Genomic DNA, 16,501 nt, shown 5'->3' on the forward strand with positions numbered 1-16,501 from the left:
TCTGTTATCCACTACAGAGTGGATATTACCCACCTGTCAGTAACTTAGTAGTTGAGAGGAAAAACCACATTTACATAACTTTTATTACAGTATACTGTTATAATTGTCCTATCTTACAGTTAGTTTTTGTGGCTAATCTCTTGCTATGCCTGATTTATAAATTAAACTTTATCATAGGTACATATGTATAGGAAAAACAACATAGTGTATATAGGGTTTGGTAGTATCCGTTCCTTGAGCATCCACTGGGGGTTTTGGAAGCTACCCTCCATGGATAAAGGGGCACTGCTGTGTACAATAAAGGGTAATGTATTCGTATCATTCAACAAATCTGTTGTCTCAACATTCTTCAAGGAAAAACAAACAAAAGGCAGCCAGTTATAACAACATTGGTCTATGATTAGAAAGAAAGGAAAAACAAAAGCAGTATGAACTAATATAAAAGCAAATATGACCCTAGAGAAGTTCCAGAAGGAAAACACAGAAAACTGACTTACCAAATAAATTACAATAGAGCATGGCCACTATTAATCAGAAGCAGAGTGTCAAGTAGAAAAAATAATTTATAAATTAGATAAAATAATAAATTTGTAAGATAAACATAAAAGAAGGGATAGGAAAGAAAAGTTAAAAACAAAACAATGGAATTGCAATACATTTTGAAGACAATAAATATCTTAATATTGCTGAAAATGATATGAAAAACTTGTTTGAAAAACAGTAAAAAATTAGATTAATGAAATGGAGTGTGAGAAGATATTGCAGAAAGAACAATATCTGAAAAGCTGATCTTTCTGAAGGAAAGGTAAATATAAAAGGAACAAAACTGAAAAGTCAATATCATCTTAGAAGATAATATTCATAAACTATGAAAAGATTATATGTATTGATTTTAAGAACTCATCATTTTCCAAGGTAATATGTCCAACATATAAACATACCATTGCATTTTATCTATAAAGACATCATTCATAAGCACGCAGCCAGGCAAAAAATACACACAATGAAATAAACATTTGTCTGTCTTCAAATTTTTACAGGCAGAATCTAATCTTTAGAAGAAACTTCAATAATATGTATGTAAGTCTCAGGAAATAGATACTATGATACGGTCAAACTCATCCTATGTAACCTGTTTCCCAATTTCCCAGACTTTCTTGCAGTTAGAGATAACTTTTGTCATGTTTCTCCACAGCGGTATCTCAGGAGAAGCCAGCTGGGATGGAGCCACAAAAATAAAGTTACGAGGCTATTATCACATTACTCGTTATCTTTAAACACTGGGAAAAAATAAAACAATTAATCAATTAATGTACTGTTCACCCACATAGTGAAAAACCATTTGGCATCTGCAATTTTCTGAAAATGAATAGTTGTTTGCTGATATACAAATACATTTATAATATGGAGTTTATGTTTTTTAAAGCAGGTTAAATATTTGAATAGCCGTATCCTTTTATTAAAAAATACTATATGCATGAACTGGATCTTGACCAATATCATGAATATGTGAAAGGAATTTATACAGTGGTAGCATTATGCATATTTTTATAGTTCCTTTCTTAATTCAGTCCTTTATCTTTTTTTTTCTTACAACAACATGTCTTAATTTAGGTACTAATACAGAATAGTTTTTATTTTTAAAAGGAAAATTTGAAAGGTAATGGATTTATCTATCCCCAACATTTCTAAATCTGAGCGTATGAAAACAGTTTTTTAAGTGATTGTACACTTCATTAACTACATGTTTATACTTGAATGGAAACATCCATGCATGCCTTATATGCTATACAATTACCAGAATCCCTGAGCTACTCTCATAACCCTGATTAACATTTATATTAACCATGGGCTTCAGAATGCACAGCTGACAAAGAAACTTGTTATTTTCTCTCATGCCAATAATAACACAGGCAGGATCAAGAAAATATGTTTGTAGGTTTTTTTTAGAAATGGTTATTTGGAGTGCAAGTTAGGTTACTACTGACAATTTGGACTCCAGGCTTGTACTCAAACAGCTCTATTTCTGTCTACAATGTAGGCAGATTGATTGAATTTTGCATTCAAGGTTATATACGATTTTTGCCAATTTAATTATGTTTGAAATTAAAAATATCTCAATATTTAAAACCTCTGAGGTGAAATATTTGTTTAATATGAAGAATCACCCAATATTTAATCTATCTTACTGTCTATGTTTCTCAAAATAGTGTCCCTTTAGCTTTCCTCTTGGCCCCTCTCTCCCAGTTAATTTATCTCTTAATTCCTCAAAGAACTTTCAGGAAAAACATCCAGGAGGAATTATTTTCTGATTGTAGTATTAGGGAGGATACTATTTCTTCTTTAACAGTTGGTTTGCTTTTTTTTTTTTTTTTACAGTTTTTAATACCTTATAAGCAATCAAATATTTTATAGGATAAAACAGGATAGAAATCAATGAAACATATAAAATTGAAGGAGAATTTTAAACTGTGTGACTCATGAAACAAACTAGAGGAAATAAAAAGCCCAGCCCACACTAATGTAAACGCTAATATCATCAAGTAGCAGTAACTATTAGGTGAAACTTTCCCAGTCACTATATGATATTAATTCAAGAGAGATTAAATATGAATCTAATAGTTTTGTTTGGATGCTTGAATTCAATGGTGTCTCATTGCCTTCAAAGTGGCATATGTCTTCATTTGATATATGTCTCATGTTCTCACTAATATGTTGGAGGTAAAAATAAATAAATAAACTCATGGAGATTGAGAGTAGAATGATGGTTACCAGAGGCTGGGAAGGGTATAGGGAGGGGAGCATAAAGAGGAGATAGTTAATGGATACAAAAATATAGTTAAACAAAAGGAATAAGACTTAATATTTGGTAGCATAATAGGTCAACTATAGTTAACAAAAACTTTATTGTATATATCAAAATAACTAAAAGAAAAAATGAAATGTTTCAAACACAAAAAATGATATATGCTTAAGATGATGGATATCCAATTACCTTAATTTGAGGTATCCTGTGCTTGTATCAAAATATCACATGTACCCCATAAATATATACTATTATTCAGTATCTGTAATAATGAAAATTTTTAAAAATTAAATCCAGCTTCTAGGATTAGCCTCTAAATTCCTTCACAACAGAGCCATATCTGTAATTCTAGCTTCCTTTTCCTCTTGTGTTTCCTACAGTTTCATGATTTTTAAAATATTTTCCAGCTATCCATGACTATTTTAGAGTTCTTAGAATTTGTGCTCTTCTGAGTTGCATCTGCTCCCTGATATGTGGTTCATGCCTCCTTAGTGTCCTGTGATCATCCAGTTCAAGCATCTTCCAATCTCAATATACTTAAGTGTCCCAGAGGAGAATATTACTGCCGGGCTTTTCTGCTCTCACGGCCTACAGATAACCTCCATATTCTGTCCTATTGAATAAGGTAACAGTGGTGCTTTATTCAATATTATGTTCTCAGTGCATATATTTAGTAGGTGCCATAGATTTTCTTAATACTAGAAAAAACTGTTTGAGATTTTATTATACAGATGAGAGATGGAAGCAAACTATAGCTGTGTTAATGAAAATAAGGTTTTATTAGGCCTCTCTGGTATGCAAATTGGGGGTTAATAAAAATTGTAATATAATTCAAACTAATTTCATATAAAAAGTGAAGTTTTGTGAGAAAAAATGGAAGAAAGTTTTGTCAAAGTATTAAAACTATTGAAAACTGAGGAGTCAACAAATATTTTAGTATTAATTTAAACTACTTATTTATCAAATTCTACCATGTGTATTTTTTTACAAATTCTTAATTCAAAAGCACATTTCAAAGTTTAAGAAGCCATGAAATTATAATTTCATTTGCATGTATATAGGTCTATCTTATTTAAGTTGATATCACTAGAAAAAAAGATTGCCAGTAAAGTTCAAAACCTTGAAAGTAATATAACAGCATTCACATACAAATATTTAGCAGAGTTTCTTCAAATGAGAGAAAACTGAAAATCTTAATGAGATAAAATTGTTTGTGAAAAGAAAAAAATTTAAAAAGCATTGTATTTAGTGACCATTATACTTTAGCACCATGGTCTGTATTTTGCTATTTTGATAGATCTTAGATAAACCTGTTATTATCTTTTTATTTTGAATGATGAAGTAAAAATTATGTTCCATTCGATTACTTCTCTAAAACACATGACTAGTTAATAGCAGAATTAGAAACCTAATTTAGATTGCATGACTTTAAGTTTACATTGCCTTAAAAATATGCCATATTGTGTCAAGAGAAAATTTTTCAGTTTGACATAAAATCAGTACATTGAGCTTGTATATTTGATGGCTTCCCTTGTCAAATTATCTTGGAAATGTACAGAAAAAAATTTGACATATTTGGAAAGTAGAATGAAAATGTACAATCAGGAAGAAAAAAGTGTCATTAAATAAGAAATTGAGGACTTTTCACAAGGTACAGTGCAAGTAAAACCCAAATGAAGGAAGTTGTGACTATAAGCAAAAGTAGTAAGAATATTTGTTGAGAACTTAGTTTATGCCAATAAAAACATACATAAGACAGAAAGAAGAATTCAAACTCTGTGATTCATTAGACACAGCGTGTTTCACGCAGTTACCAAGACAGGGTTCAACCCATTAAGAGAAACCTAGGGAAGAGGGTAAATGAACAAAGTGGACAGTTTGTCCAGAAATCCCTATAATGGAAAATCAGGGAATCATTAAAATAATACAGAAATCTACTTTTTAAGACAAAAATATCCAGTGTTATTGACATTCTCTTGATCAACACACAAATAAGCCAAAGTCTAAGCTCATATGCATTTTTGACAGACAGACAAGAAGAAAGAATAGAAGAATAAAAAAGAACATAAATATTTTTGTGAAAGAACATTGTGATTGTCCTTTTGGTGCTGATTCACAGCCACTTATTCTCTTTTCAGTGTCATGAGAGGAATATAATTTTAAATTCCTTGCAATTAGACAAGGCCATGTGACTAACTTAAGGACTATGGCCAAAGAATTTAATTGCTGGTGTGGGACACTAATCCTCTATTCCCTACCATGGTAAGTAAGCCCTGGACTCTCATGATGAGATGTGATGTCATAGAGGTAAAACTTGATCAGCCTGTGGTCCCTGAATGACAAAAGGGAGCAAACACTTTTATTAAACAGTGTTGAATGTATATATGAATAACAAATAAACTTATTGTTTTAAGTCATTGAAATAAGATTTTCTTACTGCATCGTGGTCTAGACCAGCCATGTAATGTGTGTGTGCCAAATACATATATGTATACCACATAGATGCATGTGTGTATGCATATATACATGTGTGTACACCAAAAACATGTTTTTTTAATCTCTGGATTGTAGACTCTTATGTATTATTTTATCATTATTCTCTGTTTTCATTTTTTGGATTTTTATTAAAGTATATTTTCTACTTCAGATGGTGTATTTGGAGTAATATTATCAACTATTCAATCGACAGTGACTTTTTTGGAAAATCAAGAGGAAAATGACTCTGGAACATTGATTTCTCAGTTATGTGAAGAGCCATAATTAATATCAGTTATCAAATATAAATATCTTTATTTCCCTGCTAAACAAAAATTAGAATTTACTTGATATTTAGATACAGTAAGAATTCAGGCTTTAGTCAGAATGTATTCATAGAAGTTAAATATTTTGATGTAGTATTTAGAAAGGTCAATAAATTGCAACCTCTTTGTGTTTGACCAGATCTTGGAGTAACAAAAGCTGATATATAGTTTAAAGACAGTCTTACATATGTCTTCAGAAGCTAACTACATGGGATTTATCTTTTCAGTGGGCAGGAGAATGCACATTAATGGATACCACTGAGAGAATTTTCTTGCCCTACTTGTAATAAGACTCAAGTGTGACCTGAATGGCTCCCTGGTGCTTAGATTTATATTCGACTCAGAGGTATTGGATATTGTATTTCACTACAAAGAGCTAAAAACATTGCAATCATTATTTATAAATCTTTTAGAAAAACGTATCTTCTTTGCAGCAACTATGGCAACAGGGAACTCGAAATGACACTGGAAAAGAATTGAGCTCAGTTGCAATGGGTTATGTACATAGGATTTATATTTTATTACCATCTATATTTTAGAACTGAAAAAATCTAAACAGTATATATGATATTTTTTGTATTTAACTCATGTGTTACATTAAAGCAACATTTAAATATAATGCAAATTACATTTATGTAATCATCACAAAAAATTCATAAAAATGATTCCAGGTGAATCAAAATAATCTCATTTCAAGGGTACTGACAACTTTACATATTAGCAATAATACTAGCATTTCTAGCCATAGTGTTTATATTACGGCACTTGTTATAAATTTAATGAGCTTTCTGGAAATGCAGATATGGTCATTCTTTTTAAGTATTTAATTTAAAGCAAACATAATTTCTTTTATTTTACATATTACTTTAAGAACACACTTACAGTACCCTCTTATATTACATTGGATATAGTAAGTTTTTGTCTTAGTACTTGTTTTACTCTATACTAAGATTCCTTTCTTGATCAAGAAACTTTCTGCTATTTATAATATTTCTTACAAAGATATATTTTTCCCTTAAATTAAAAGCATACATTACTAAAAGAAGATAGACAGTTAGGAGCTCTTACGTTTGTCACCATGTTTATGCCCACATTAGCAAGTCCAGGCAAATTCTTCTCCCAAAGAAGATATGGGAAAATTGCTATATTTGATTGTATGACATGACCATCATTGCATTAGTTTGCTAGGGCTGCCACAAGAAGTACTGCAGATTGAGTTGTTTAAACAACGAGAATGTATTTTCTCATGGTTCTGGAGGTTTAGAAGTCCAAAATGAAGGTGTCAGCAGGGTTGGCACTTTCTGAAGACTGAGAAAAGGACCTAGTCCAGTCCTCTCCCAGGCTTGTAGGTGGCCATCTTCTCCCTTTCACATCAACTTTCACATTGTCTTTCTTCTCTATTTCTTGTGTCTAAATTTAGTCCTAAAGGGACAGCAATCATATTAGATGAGGGCCCACTCCAATTACTTCATTTTAACTTAATTGCTTCTTTAGAGACTTAATCTCCAAATATTGAGATAGTTAGACATTCTGAGGTACAAGGAATTAGTAATTGAACATATGAATCTTGAGGGGGCACAATTCATGCCATGACAATCATTTGATTTGATAACATAACCTGTCAAAAATATTTGTTTCCAATGCTCTTATTGTTCTACAAATTCTACAGCAAATATCTGGGTAGTTAATTCTTGGTATATATCCTTAATTTTTTATATACTGTTGTGCTCTGACAGATATATTAGATTAACGAATGCAAATATTTCCTAAGCTGTTCAACTTACTGAAAAATTCCAACCTGAAAATACATAGCAATTTGTAGATACAAGAGAAATATTTGAGAAATTATTCCCCAATATTTTCCCAATACTAAATATATTTTAACAATTTAATATTTCCTCTCTTATAAGAAAACAAAATAGCATATAATTATTTCAATTTGCATTTCTAAAGTACCAATGGCATTAAATGGTTTTTATGTAAGTAATTTCCATTTCATTTTTGAAGGTGAGAAATAGCATGTTTAAGTTTTTTGGCCTATTTATTCAGTAACAGTCTTTGTAATAAGATATATTACAGCAGTTTTCTTGGGTTTTGGGTATACCTTTTAATTTTATTTATGGTGTGTTGTTCCTGAACACAATTTTTTAAATTTATGAACTAAATTCAGAAAACAACACTCTTTTTCCTTGTAACACTTACTCCATTTGGTGGTATGGTTAATTTATATAAAATGCATACATTTATTTGGGAGAAGCAAACAAGGTATAATTGGATTTTGTCTCTTGTCAAAATAACAGCAGCAGGGGGGCAGAGCAAAATGGCCGAATAGGAGCAGCTCCAGTCTTCAACTCCCACCACAAGCGACACAGAAGACCAGTGATTTCTACATTTTCAACTGAGGTACTGGATTCATCTCACTAGGGAGTGCCGGATGATCAGTGCTGGTCAGCTGCTGCAGCCCGACCAGTGAGAGCTGAAGCAGGGTGAGGCATTGCCTCACCTGGGAAGCGCAAGGGGGAAGGGAATCCCTTTTCCTAGCCAGGGGAACTGAGACACACAACACCTGGAAAATCGGGTAACTCCCACCCCAATACTGCACGTTAAGCAAACAGGCACACCAGGAGATCATATCCCACACCTGGCCGGGAGGGTCCCATGCCCACAGAGCCTCCCTCATTGCTAGCACAGCAGTCTGTGATCTACCGGCAAGGCAGCAGCGAGGCTGGGGGAGGGGCGCACGCCATTGCTGAGGCTTAAGTAGGTAAACAAAGCTGCTGGGAAGCTCAAACTGGGTGGAACTCACAGCAGCTCAAGGAAACCTGCCTGTCTCTGTAGACTCCACCTCTGGGGACAGGGCACAGTAAACAATAACAAAAGCAGCAGAAACCTCTGCAGACACAAACGACTCTGACTAACAGCTTTGAAGAGAGCAGTGGATCTCCCAACACGGAGGTTGAGATCTGAGAAGGGACAGACTCCCTGCTCAAGTGGGTCCCTGACCCCTGAGTAGCCTAACTGGGAGACATCCCCCACTAGGGGCAGTCTGACACGTCACACCTCACAGGGTAGAGTACACCCCTGAGAGGAAGCTTCCAAAGCAAGAATCAGACAGGTACACTTGCTGTTCAGAAATATTCTATCTTCTGCAGCCTCTGCTGCTGATACCCAGGCAAATAGGGTCTGGAGTGGACCTCAAGCAATCTCCAACAGACCTACAGCTGAGGGTCCTGACTGTTAGAAGGAAAACTATCAAACAGGAAGGACACCTACACCAAAACCCCATCAGTACCTCACCATCATCAAAGACCAGAGGCAGATAAAACCACAAAGATGGGGAAAAAGCAGGGCAGAAAAGCTGGAAATTCAAAAAATAAGAGCGCATCTCCCCCGGCAAAGGAGCGCAGCTCATCGCCAGCAACGGATCAAAGCTGGACGGAGAATGACTTTGACGAGATGAGAGAAGAAGGCTTCAGTCCATCAAATTTCTCAGAGCTAAAAGAGGAATTACATACCCAGCGCAAAGAAACTAAAAATCTTGAAAAAAAAGTGGAAACATTGATGGCTAGAGTAATTAATGCAGAGAAGGTCATAAACGAAATGAAAGAGATGAAAACCATGACACGAGAAATACGTGACAAATGCACAAGCTTCAGTAACCGACTCGATAACTGGAAGAAAGAGTGTCAGCGATCGAGGATCAAATGAATGAAATGAAGCGAGAAGAGAAACCAAAAGTAAAAAGAAGAAAAAGAAATGAACAAAGCCTGCAAGAAGTATGGGATTATGTAAAACGACCAAATCTACGTCTGATTGGGGTGCCTGAAAGTGAGGGAGAAAATGGAACCAAGTTGGAAAACACTCTTCAGGATATCATCCAGGAGAACTTCCCCAACCTAGTAGGGCAGGCCAACATTCAAATCCAGGAAATACAGAGAACGCCACAAAGATACTCCTCGCGAAGAGCAACTCCAAGACACATAATTGCCAGATTCACCAAAGTTGAAATGAAGGAAAAAATCTTAAGGGCAGCCAGAGAGAAAGGTCGGGTTACCCACAAAGGGAAGCCCATCAGACTAACAGCAGATCTCTCGGCAGAAACTCTACAAGCCAGAAGAGAATGGGGGCCTATATTCAACATTCTTAAAGAAAAGAATTTTAAACCCACAATTTCATATCCAGCCAAACTAAGTTTCATAAGTGAAGGAGAAATAAAATCCTTTACAGATAAGCAAATGCTTAGAGATTTTGTCACCACTAGGCCTGCCTTACAAGAGACCCTGAAAGAAGCACTAAACATGGAAAGGAACAACCGGTACCAGCCATTGCAAAAACATGCCAAAATTTAAAGACCATCGAGGCTAGGAAGAAACTGCATCAACTAACGAGCAAAATAACCAGTTAATATCATAATGGCAGGATCAAGTTCACACATAACAATCTTAACCTTAAATGTAAATGGACTAAATGCTCCAATTAAAAGACACAGAGTGGCAAACTGGATAAAGAGTCAAGACCCGTCAGTCTGCTGTATTCAGGAGACCCATCTCACACGCAGAGACATACATAGGCTCAAAATAAAGGGATGGAGGAAGATTTACCAAGCAAATGGAGAACAAAAAAAAAGCGGGGGTTGCCATACTAGTCTCTGATAAAACAGACTTTAAAAAATCAAAGATCAAAAGAGACAAAGAAGGCCATTACATAATGGTAAAGGGATCAATTCAACAGGAAGAGCTAACTATCCTAAATATATATGCACCCAATACAGGAGCACCCAGATTCATAAAGCAAGTCCTTAGAGACTTACAAAGAGACTTAGACTCCCATACAATAATAATGGGAGACTTCAACACTCCACTGTCAACATTAGACAGATCAACGAGACAGAAAGTTAACAAGGATATCCAGGAATTGAACTCATCTCTGCAGCAAGCAGACCTGATAGACATCTACAGAACTCTCCATCCCAAATCAACAGAATATACATTCCTCTCAGCACCACATCGTACTTACTCCAAAATTGACCACGTAATTGGAAGTAAAGCACTCCTCAGCAAATGTACAAGAACAGAAATTATAACAAACTGTCTCTCAGACCACAGTGCAATCAAACTAGAACTCAGGACTAAGAAACTCAATCAAAACCGCTCAACTACATGGAAACTGAACAACCTGCTCCTGAATGACTACTGGGTACATAACGAAATGAAGGCAGAAATAAAGATGTTCTTTGAAACCAATGAGAACAAAGATACAACATACCAGAATCTCTGGGACACATTTAAAGCAGTGTGTAGAGGGAAATTTATAGCACTAAATGCCCACAAGAGAAAGCAGGAAAGATCTAAAATTGACACTCTAACATCGCAATTAAAAGAACTAGAGAAGCAAGAGCAAACACATTCAAAAGCTAGCAGAAGGCAAGAAATAACTAAGATGAGAGCAGAACTGAAGGAGATAGAGACACAAAAAACCCTCCAAAAAATCAATGAATCCAGGAGTTGGTTTTTTGAAAGGATCAACAAAATTGACAGACCACTAGCAAGACTAATAAAGAAGAAAAGAGAGAAGAATCAAATCGATGCAATTAAAAATGATAAAGGGGATATCACCACCGACCTCACAGAAATACAAACTACCATCAGAGAATACTATAAACACCTCTACGCAAATAAACTGGAAAATCTAGAAGAAATGGATAATTTCCTGGACACTTACACTCTTCCAAGACTAAACCAGGAAGAAGTTGAATCCCTGAATAGACCAATAGCAGGCTCTGAAATTGAGGCAATAATTAATAGCATACCAACCAAAAAAAGTCCAGGACCAGATGGATTCACAGCTGAATTCTACCAGAGGTACAAGGAGGAGTTGGTACCATTCCTTCTGAAACTATTCCAATCAATAGAAAAAGAGGGAATCCTCCCTAACTCATTTTATGAGGCCAACATCATCCTGATACCAAAGCCTGGCAGAGACACAACAAAAAAAGAGAATTTTAGACCAATATCCCTGATGAACATCGATGCAAAAATCCTCAATAAAATACTGGCACCCTGGATTCAGCAACACATCAAAAAGCTTATCCACCATGATCAAGTGGGCTTCATCCCTGGGATGCAAGGCTGGTTCAACATTCGCAAATCAATAAACATAATCCAGCATATAAACAGAACCAAAGACAAGAACCACATGATTATCTCAATAGATGCAGAAAAGGCTTTTGACAAAATTCAACAGCCCTTCATGCTAAAAACGCTCAGTAAATTCGGTATTGATGGAACGTACCTCAAAATAATAAGAGCTATTTATGACAAACCCACAGCCAATATCATACTGAATGGGCAAAAACTGGAAAAATTCCCTTTGAAAACTGGCACAAGACAGGGATGCCCTCTCTCACCACTCCTATTCAACATAGTGTTGGAAGTTCTGGCTAGGGCAATTAGGCAAGAGAAAGAAATCAAGGGTATTCAGTTAGGAAAAGAAGAAGTCAAATAGTCCCTGTTTGCAGATGGCATGATTGTATATTTAGAAAATCCCATTGTCTCAGCCCAAAATCTCCTTAAGCTGATAAGCAACTTCAGCAAAGTCTCAGGATACAAAATTAATGTGCAAAAATCACAAGCATTCGTATACACCAGTAACAGACAAACAGAGAGCCAAATCAGGAATGAACTTCCATTCACAATTGCTTCAAAGAGAATCAAATACCTAGGAATCCAACTTACAAGGGATGTAAAGGACCTCTTCAAGGAGAACTACAAACCACTGCTCAGTGAAATAAAAGAGGACACAAGCAAATGGAAGAACATACATGCTCATGGATAGGAAGAATCAATATCGTGAAAATGGCCATACTGCCCAAGGTAATTTATAGATTCAATGCCATCCCCATCAAGCTACCAATGAGTTTCTTCACAGAATTGGAAAAAACTGCTTTAAAGTTCATATGGAACCAAAAAAGAGCCCGCATCTCCAAGACAATCCTAAGTCAAAAGAACAAAGCTGGAGGCATCACACTACCTGACTTCTAACTATACTACAAGGCTACAGTAACCAAAACAGCATGATACTGGCACCAAAACAGATATATAGACCAATGGAACAGAACAGAGTCCTCAGAAATAATACCACACATCTACAGCCATCTGATCTTTGACAAACCTGAGAGAAACAAGAAATGGGGAAAGGATTCCCTATTTAATAAATGGTGCTGGGAAAATTGGCTAGCCATAAGTAGAAACATGAAACTGGATCCTTTCCTTACTCCTTATATGAAAATTAATTCAAGATGGATTAGAGACTTAAATGTTAGACCTAATACCATAAAAATCTTAGAGGAAAACCTAGGTAGTACCATTCAGGACATAGGCATGGGCAAAGACTTCATGTCTAAAACACCAAAAGCAACGGCAGCAAAAGCCAAAATTGACAAATGGGATCTAATTAAACTAAAGAGCTTCTGCACAGCAAATGAAACTACCATCAGAGTGAACAGGCAACCTACAGAATGGGAGAAAATTTTTGCAATCTACTCAGCTGACAAAGGGCTAATATCCAGAACTTACAAAGAACTCAAACAAATTTACAAGGAAAAAACAAACAACCCCATCAAAAAGTGGGCAAAGGATATGAACAGATATTTCTCAAAAGAAGACATTCATTCAGCCAACAGACACATGAAAAAATGTTCATCATCACTGGCCATCAGAGAAATGCAAATCAAAACCACAATGAGATACCATTTCACACCAGTTAGAATGGCGATCATTAAAAAGTCAGGAAACAACAGGTGCTAGAGAGGATGTGGAGAAATAGGAACACTTTTACACTGTTGGTGGGATTGTAAACTAGTTCAACCATTATGGAAAACAGTATGGCGATTCCTCAAGGATCTAGAACTAGATGTACCATATGACCCAGCCATCCCATTACTGGGTATATACCCAAAGGATTATAAATTATGCTGCTATAAAGACACATGCACACGTATGTTTATTGCGGCACTATTCACAATAGCAAAGACTTGGAATCAACCCAAATGTCCATCAGTGACAGACTGGATTAAGAAAATGTGGCACATATACACCATGGAATACTATGCAGCCATAAAAAAGGATGAGTTTGTGTCCTTTGTGGGGACATGGATACAGCTGGAAACCATCATTCTTAGCAAACTATCACAAGAACAGAAAAACAAACACCGCATGTTCTCACTCATAGGTGGGAACTGAACAATGAGATCACTTGGACTCAGGAAGGGGAACATCACACACCGGGGCCTATCATGGGGAGGGGGGAGGGGGGAGGGATTGCATTGGGAGTCATACCTGATGTAAATGACGAGTTGATGGGTGCTGACGAGTTGATGGGTGCAGCACACCAACATGGCACAAGTATACATATGTAACAAACCTGCACGTTATGCACATGTACCCTAGAACTTAAAGTATAATAATAATAAATAAATTAAAAAAAAATAACAGCAGCATCATTTTTAAATTAGGAACTTTGCCTGCTGTAAGTTAGGTCTTTGCTTCAGGAATTGCACTCCCCAGAGTGAGCTGGGCCACCCCCAGCCACACCTCCTTCTTACCTGTGTCCTGGATATTGCTTTTCTCACATAAATGCAGAACGATGCCCGAGGTGAGAATAAGCATTACTTTGGTAAAGGAATTCCTGTCCACTTTTCTTGTTCTGAGTGAGGATGCATAGTGACAAAGGCTAAGCTTCTGTGCCTCTCATTTTTTTTCTGTTTCAGAAAGTGAGATCTAGGCTCAGCACAGGAGAGCGGGTTCCCTAAAGCTCGACTCTCATCATGGCTCCCTGGGGTAATGAATGGAAATTCCTCCAGTATGCTGGCATTAGTAAATCTTTTTATTGTTTTGTTTCCTGTTTCTTTTTGTTTTTTTCATCATTGGTTTTTTCGTTGTTGTTGATGTTGTGGTGGTGATGGTTCTTTTTGTTTTCGTTTTGTCTTTTGCATCTACACGGAAGTTTTCTTCCAGCATTTTAGAAGCCACAAGGGGGCTGTAGAAGGCCCTTCTGATCTTTTACTATTCAAAAGAAATTTTCCTCCTTTATGAATTTTATATCATAGTAAAAATAATTGACTATTTAGTTTATTTAGGTCTATAAAAAGTTAGCTAAAATTTAATGAGACTGATTATTGTTTTGATTTACAGAGACCATCCTAATTATTTTATAGTCACTATGCTCTATTGTGCCTCTAATGAGGCTACTGGTTCCAATTTAGAGGCATTATCTAAAAAGAGAGAGTTAGAGAAAGAGAAGTACACACAGACTTTAGAAGCTTGATCTTTAGGCATCTTCCTCATGCACGAGCTAGTCAATGTTTTCTTCTTTATTTCTATGCCTTTGGAACCAGGGATTAATTAAGTCTGGGTTGTTCTTTGGTCCATTTTATACCTTGGGGTTCTTCTACCAAGCCTGAGTACAGTCTTCCCAGGAGCCTCTCTATGCTGTCCTTATGGCAGTAACATCAGGGATTCTCAGACTTTCACTCTTTTATTAAGAGCCAAGAGAGTAAAGCTTTAAAATCAATTAATAATGATGTCATGAGAGAAGTTTTCCACTTTATGGTTCTTCATGCTCTTAATTCATCAATTTGAGGTTCTCCAAAAGATCCACTTTTGTTACAATGCTGCTTTAGGACTGACACTAGATTACATGGTCAAAGATTTATTCACCTACAAAGATAATTTGTGTTTTGTTTTTAAATCTTGCATTGTTTCCAAAGAAAATCTGTATGGTGTAAATTTCAAATTATAAACAGCACCCTTTCGAATTAAGCATGATGGATGAGATGTGATCTGTAAGAAACTAAAAGAGAAAGAGAGGACAGAGTGAGAGAGAGAGAGTAAAGAGAGAGTAAATTCTGCCTCTCATTCAAGATCAAGAGACAAATGGATTAATCAGTCAGTAGGAATAATAGCCCCCAATTTTATGTGTGAATCTATTATCAAACGAATACATTCTAATAAAGGCAGACAAGTACTTCTAAAAATTATTTCACTTGACAACCACTAAAGGAACTTTTTTCTTTGGTGGGGGGGAGGTTTGAGACAGAGTCTGGCTCTGTCGCCCAGGCTGGAGTGCAGTGGCGTGATCTTGGCTCACTGCAAGCTCCGCCTCCGAGGTTCACGCCATTCTTCTGCCTCAGTCTCTCAAGTAGCTGGGACTATAGGCGCCCGCCACCACGCCTAGTTAATTTTTTTGTATTTTTACTAGAGATGGGGTTTCACCGTGTTAGCCAGGATGGTCTCGATCTCCTGACCTCGTGATCTGCCCGCCTCGGCCTCCCAAAGTGCTGGGATTACAGGTCTTAAAGGAAAATTTAAAATCAATTTCTGAGTCTCACACCAGACTTACTAAATCACTCTCTCTTTTAAATGGTGGAACCCATGAACAGATGTCTAAAATTCCAGAGACAATTTTTATGCCCTGCCAGAGATGAAAACCATTGTATAGATGATAAACCAAAATCATGAACTAGTAATGCAATTTGCCAATACTCCCTAATTTAACCTCATGACATTTGCAATTAACTAATTAATGTTGCATTCATCAGAAAATATCCTGCTGCTATCATTAGAGAGGAAAAATAACTTAAATGAAAACAATGTTATTTTCTGCATTTATTCTCCAATACAAAATTGAATTTTGTTGATAGTTTAAGTTATTTTTTCTTACTACTAATTGTAATTCTAACCTCCTAGTGACAAATATTTACTATTGATCAAGCTCTATGAGAAACAATTAAGATAATTTTTAAGATGTATAGATGATGATGTATAAACTGTTTATATAAAACATAATACAAAACAGTATACAAGAAGGTTTACATAATGTATAAAAAAGTTCTATA

The 16,501-nt window shown here is 35.7% G+C and overlaps 1 protein-coding gene across 4 annotated transcripts in view; it reads right to left on the bottom strand.

The window, feature by feature from the left end:
- The window catches only part of LOC105465328 (leucine rich repeat transmembrane neuronal 4), a 780,577-nt gene that overhangs the window by 525,978 nt on the left and 238,098 nt on the right, over window positions 1-16,501 (bottom strand). The window lies entirely within an intron of this gene.

This window comes from Macaca nemestrina, chromosome 13, assembly GCF_043159975.1.
Source record: "Macaca nemestrina isolate mMacNem1 chromosome 13, mMacNem.hap1, whole genome shotgun sequence".
In the NCBI taxonomy this organism is placed as follows: Eukaryota; Metazoa; Chordata; class Mammalia; order Primates; family Cercopithecidae; genus Macaca; species Macaca nemestrina.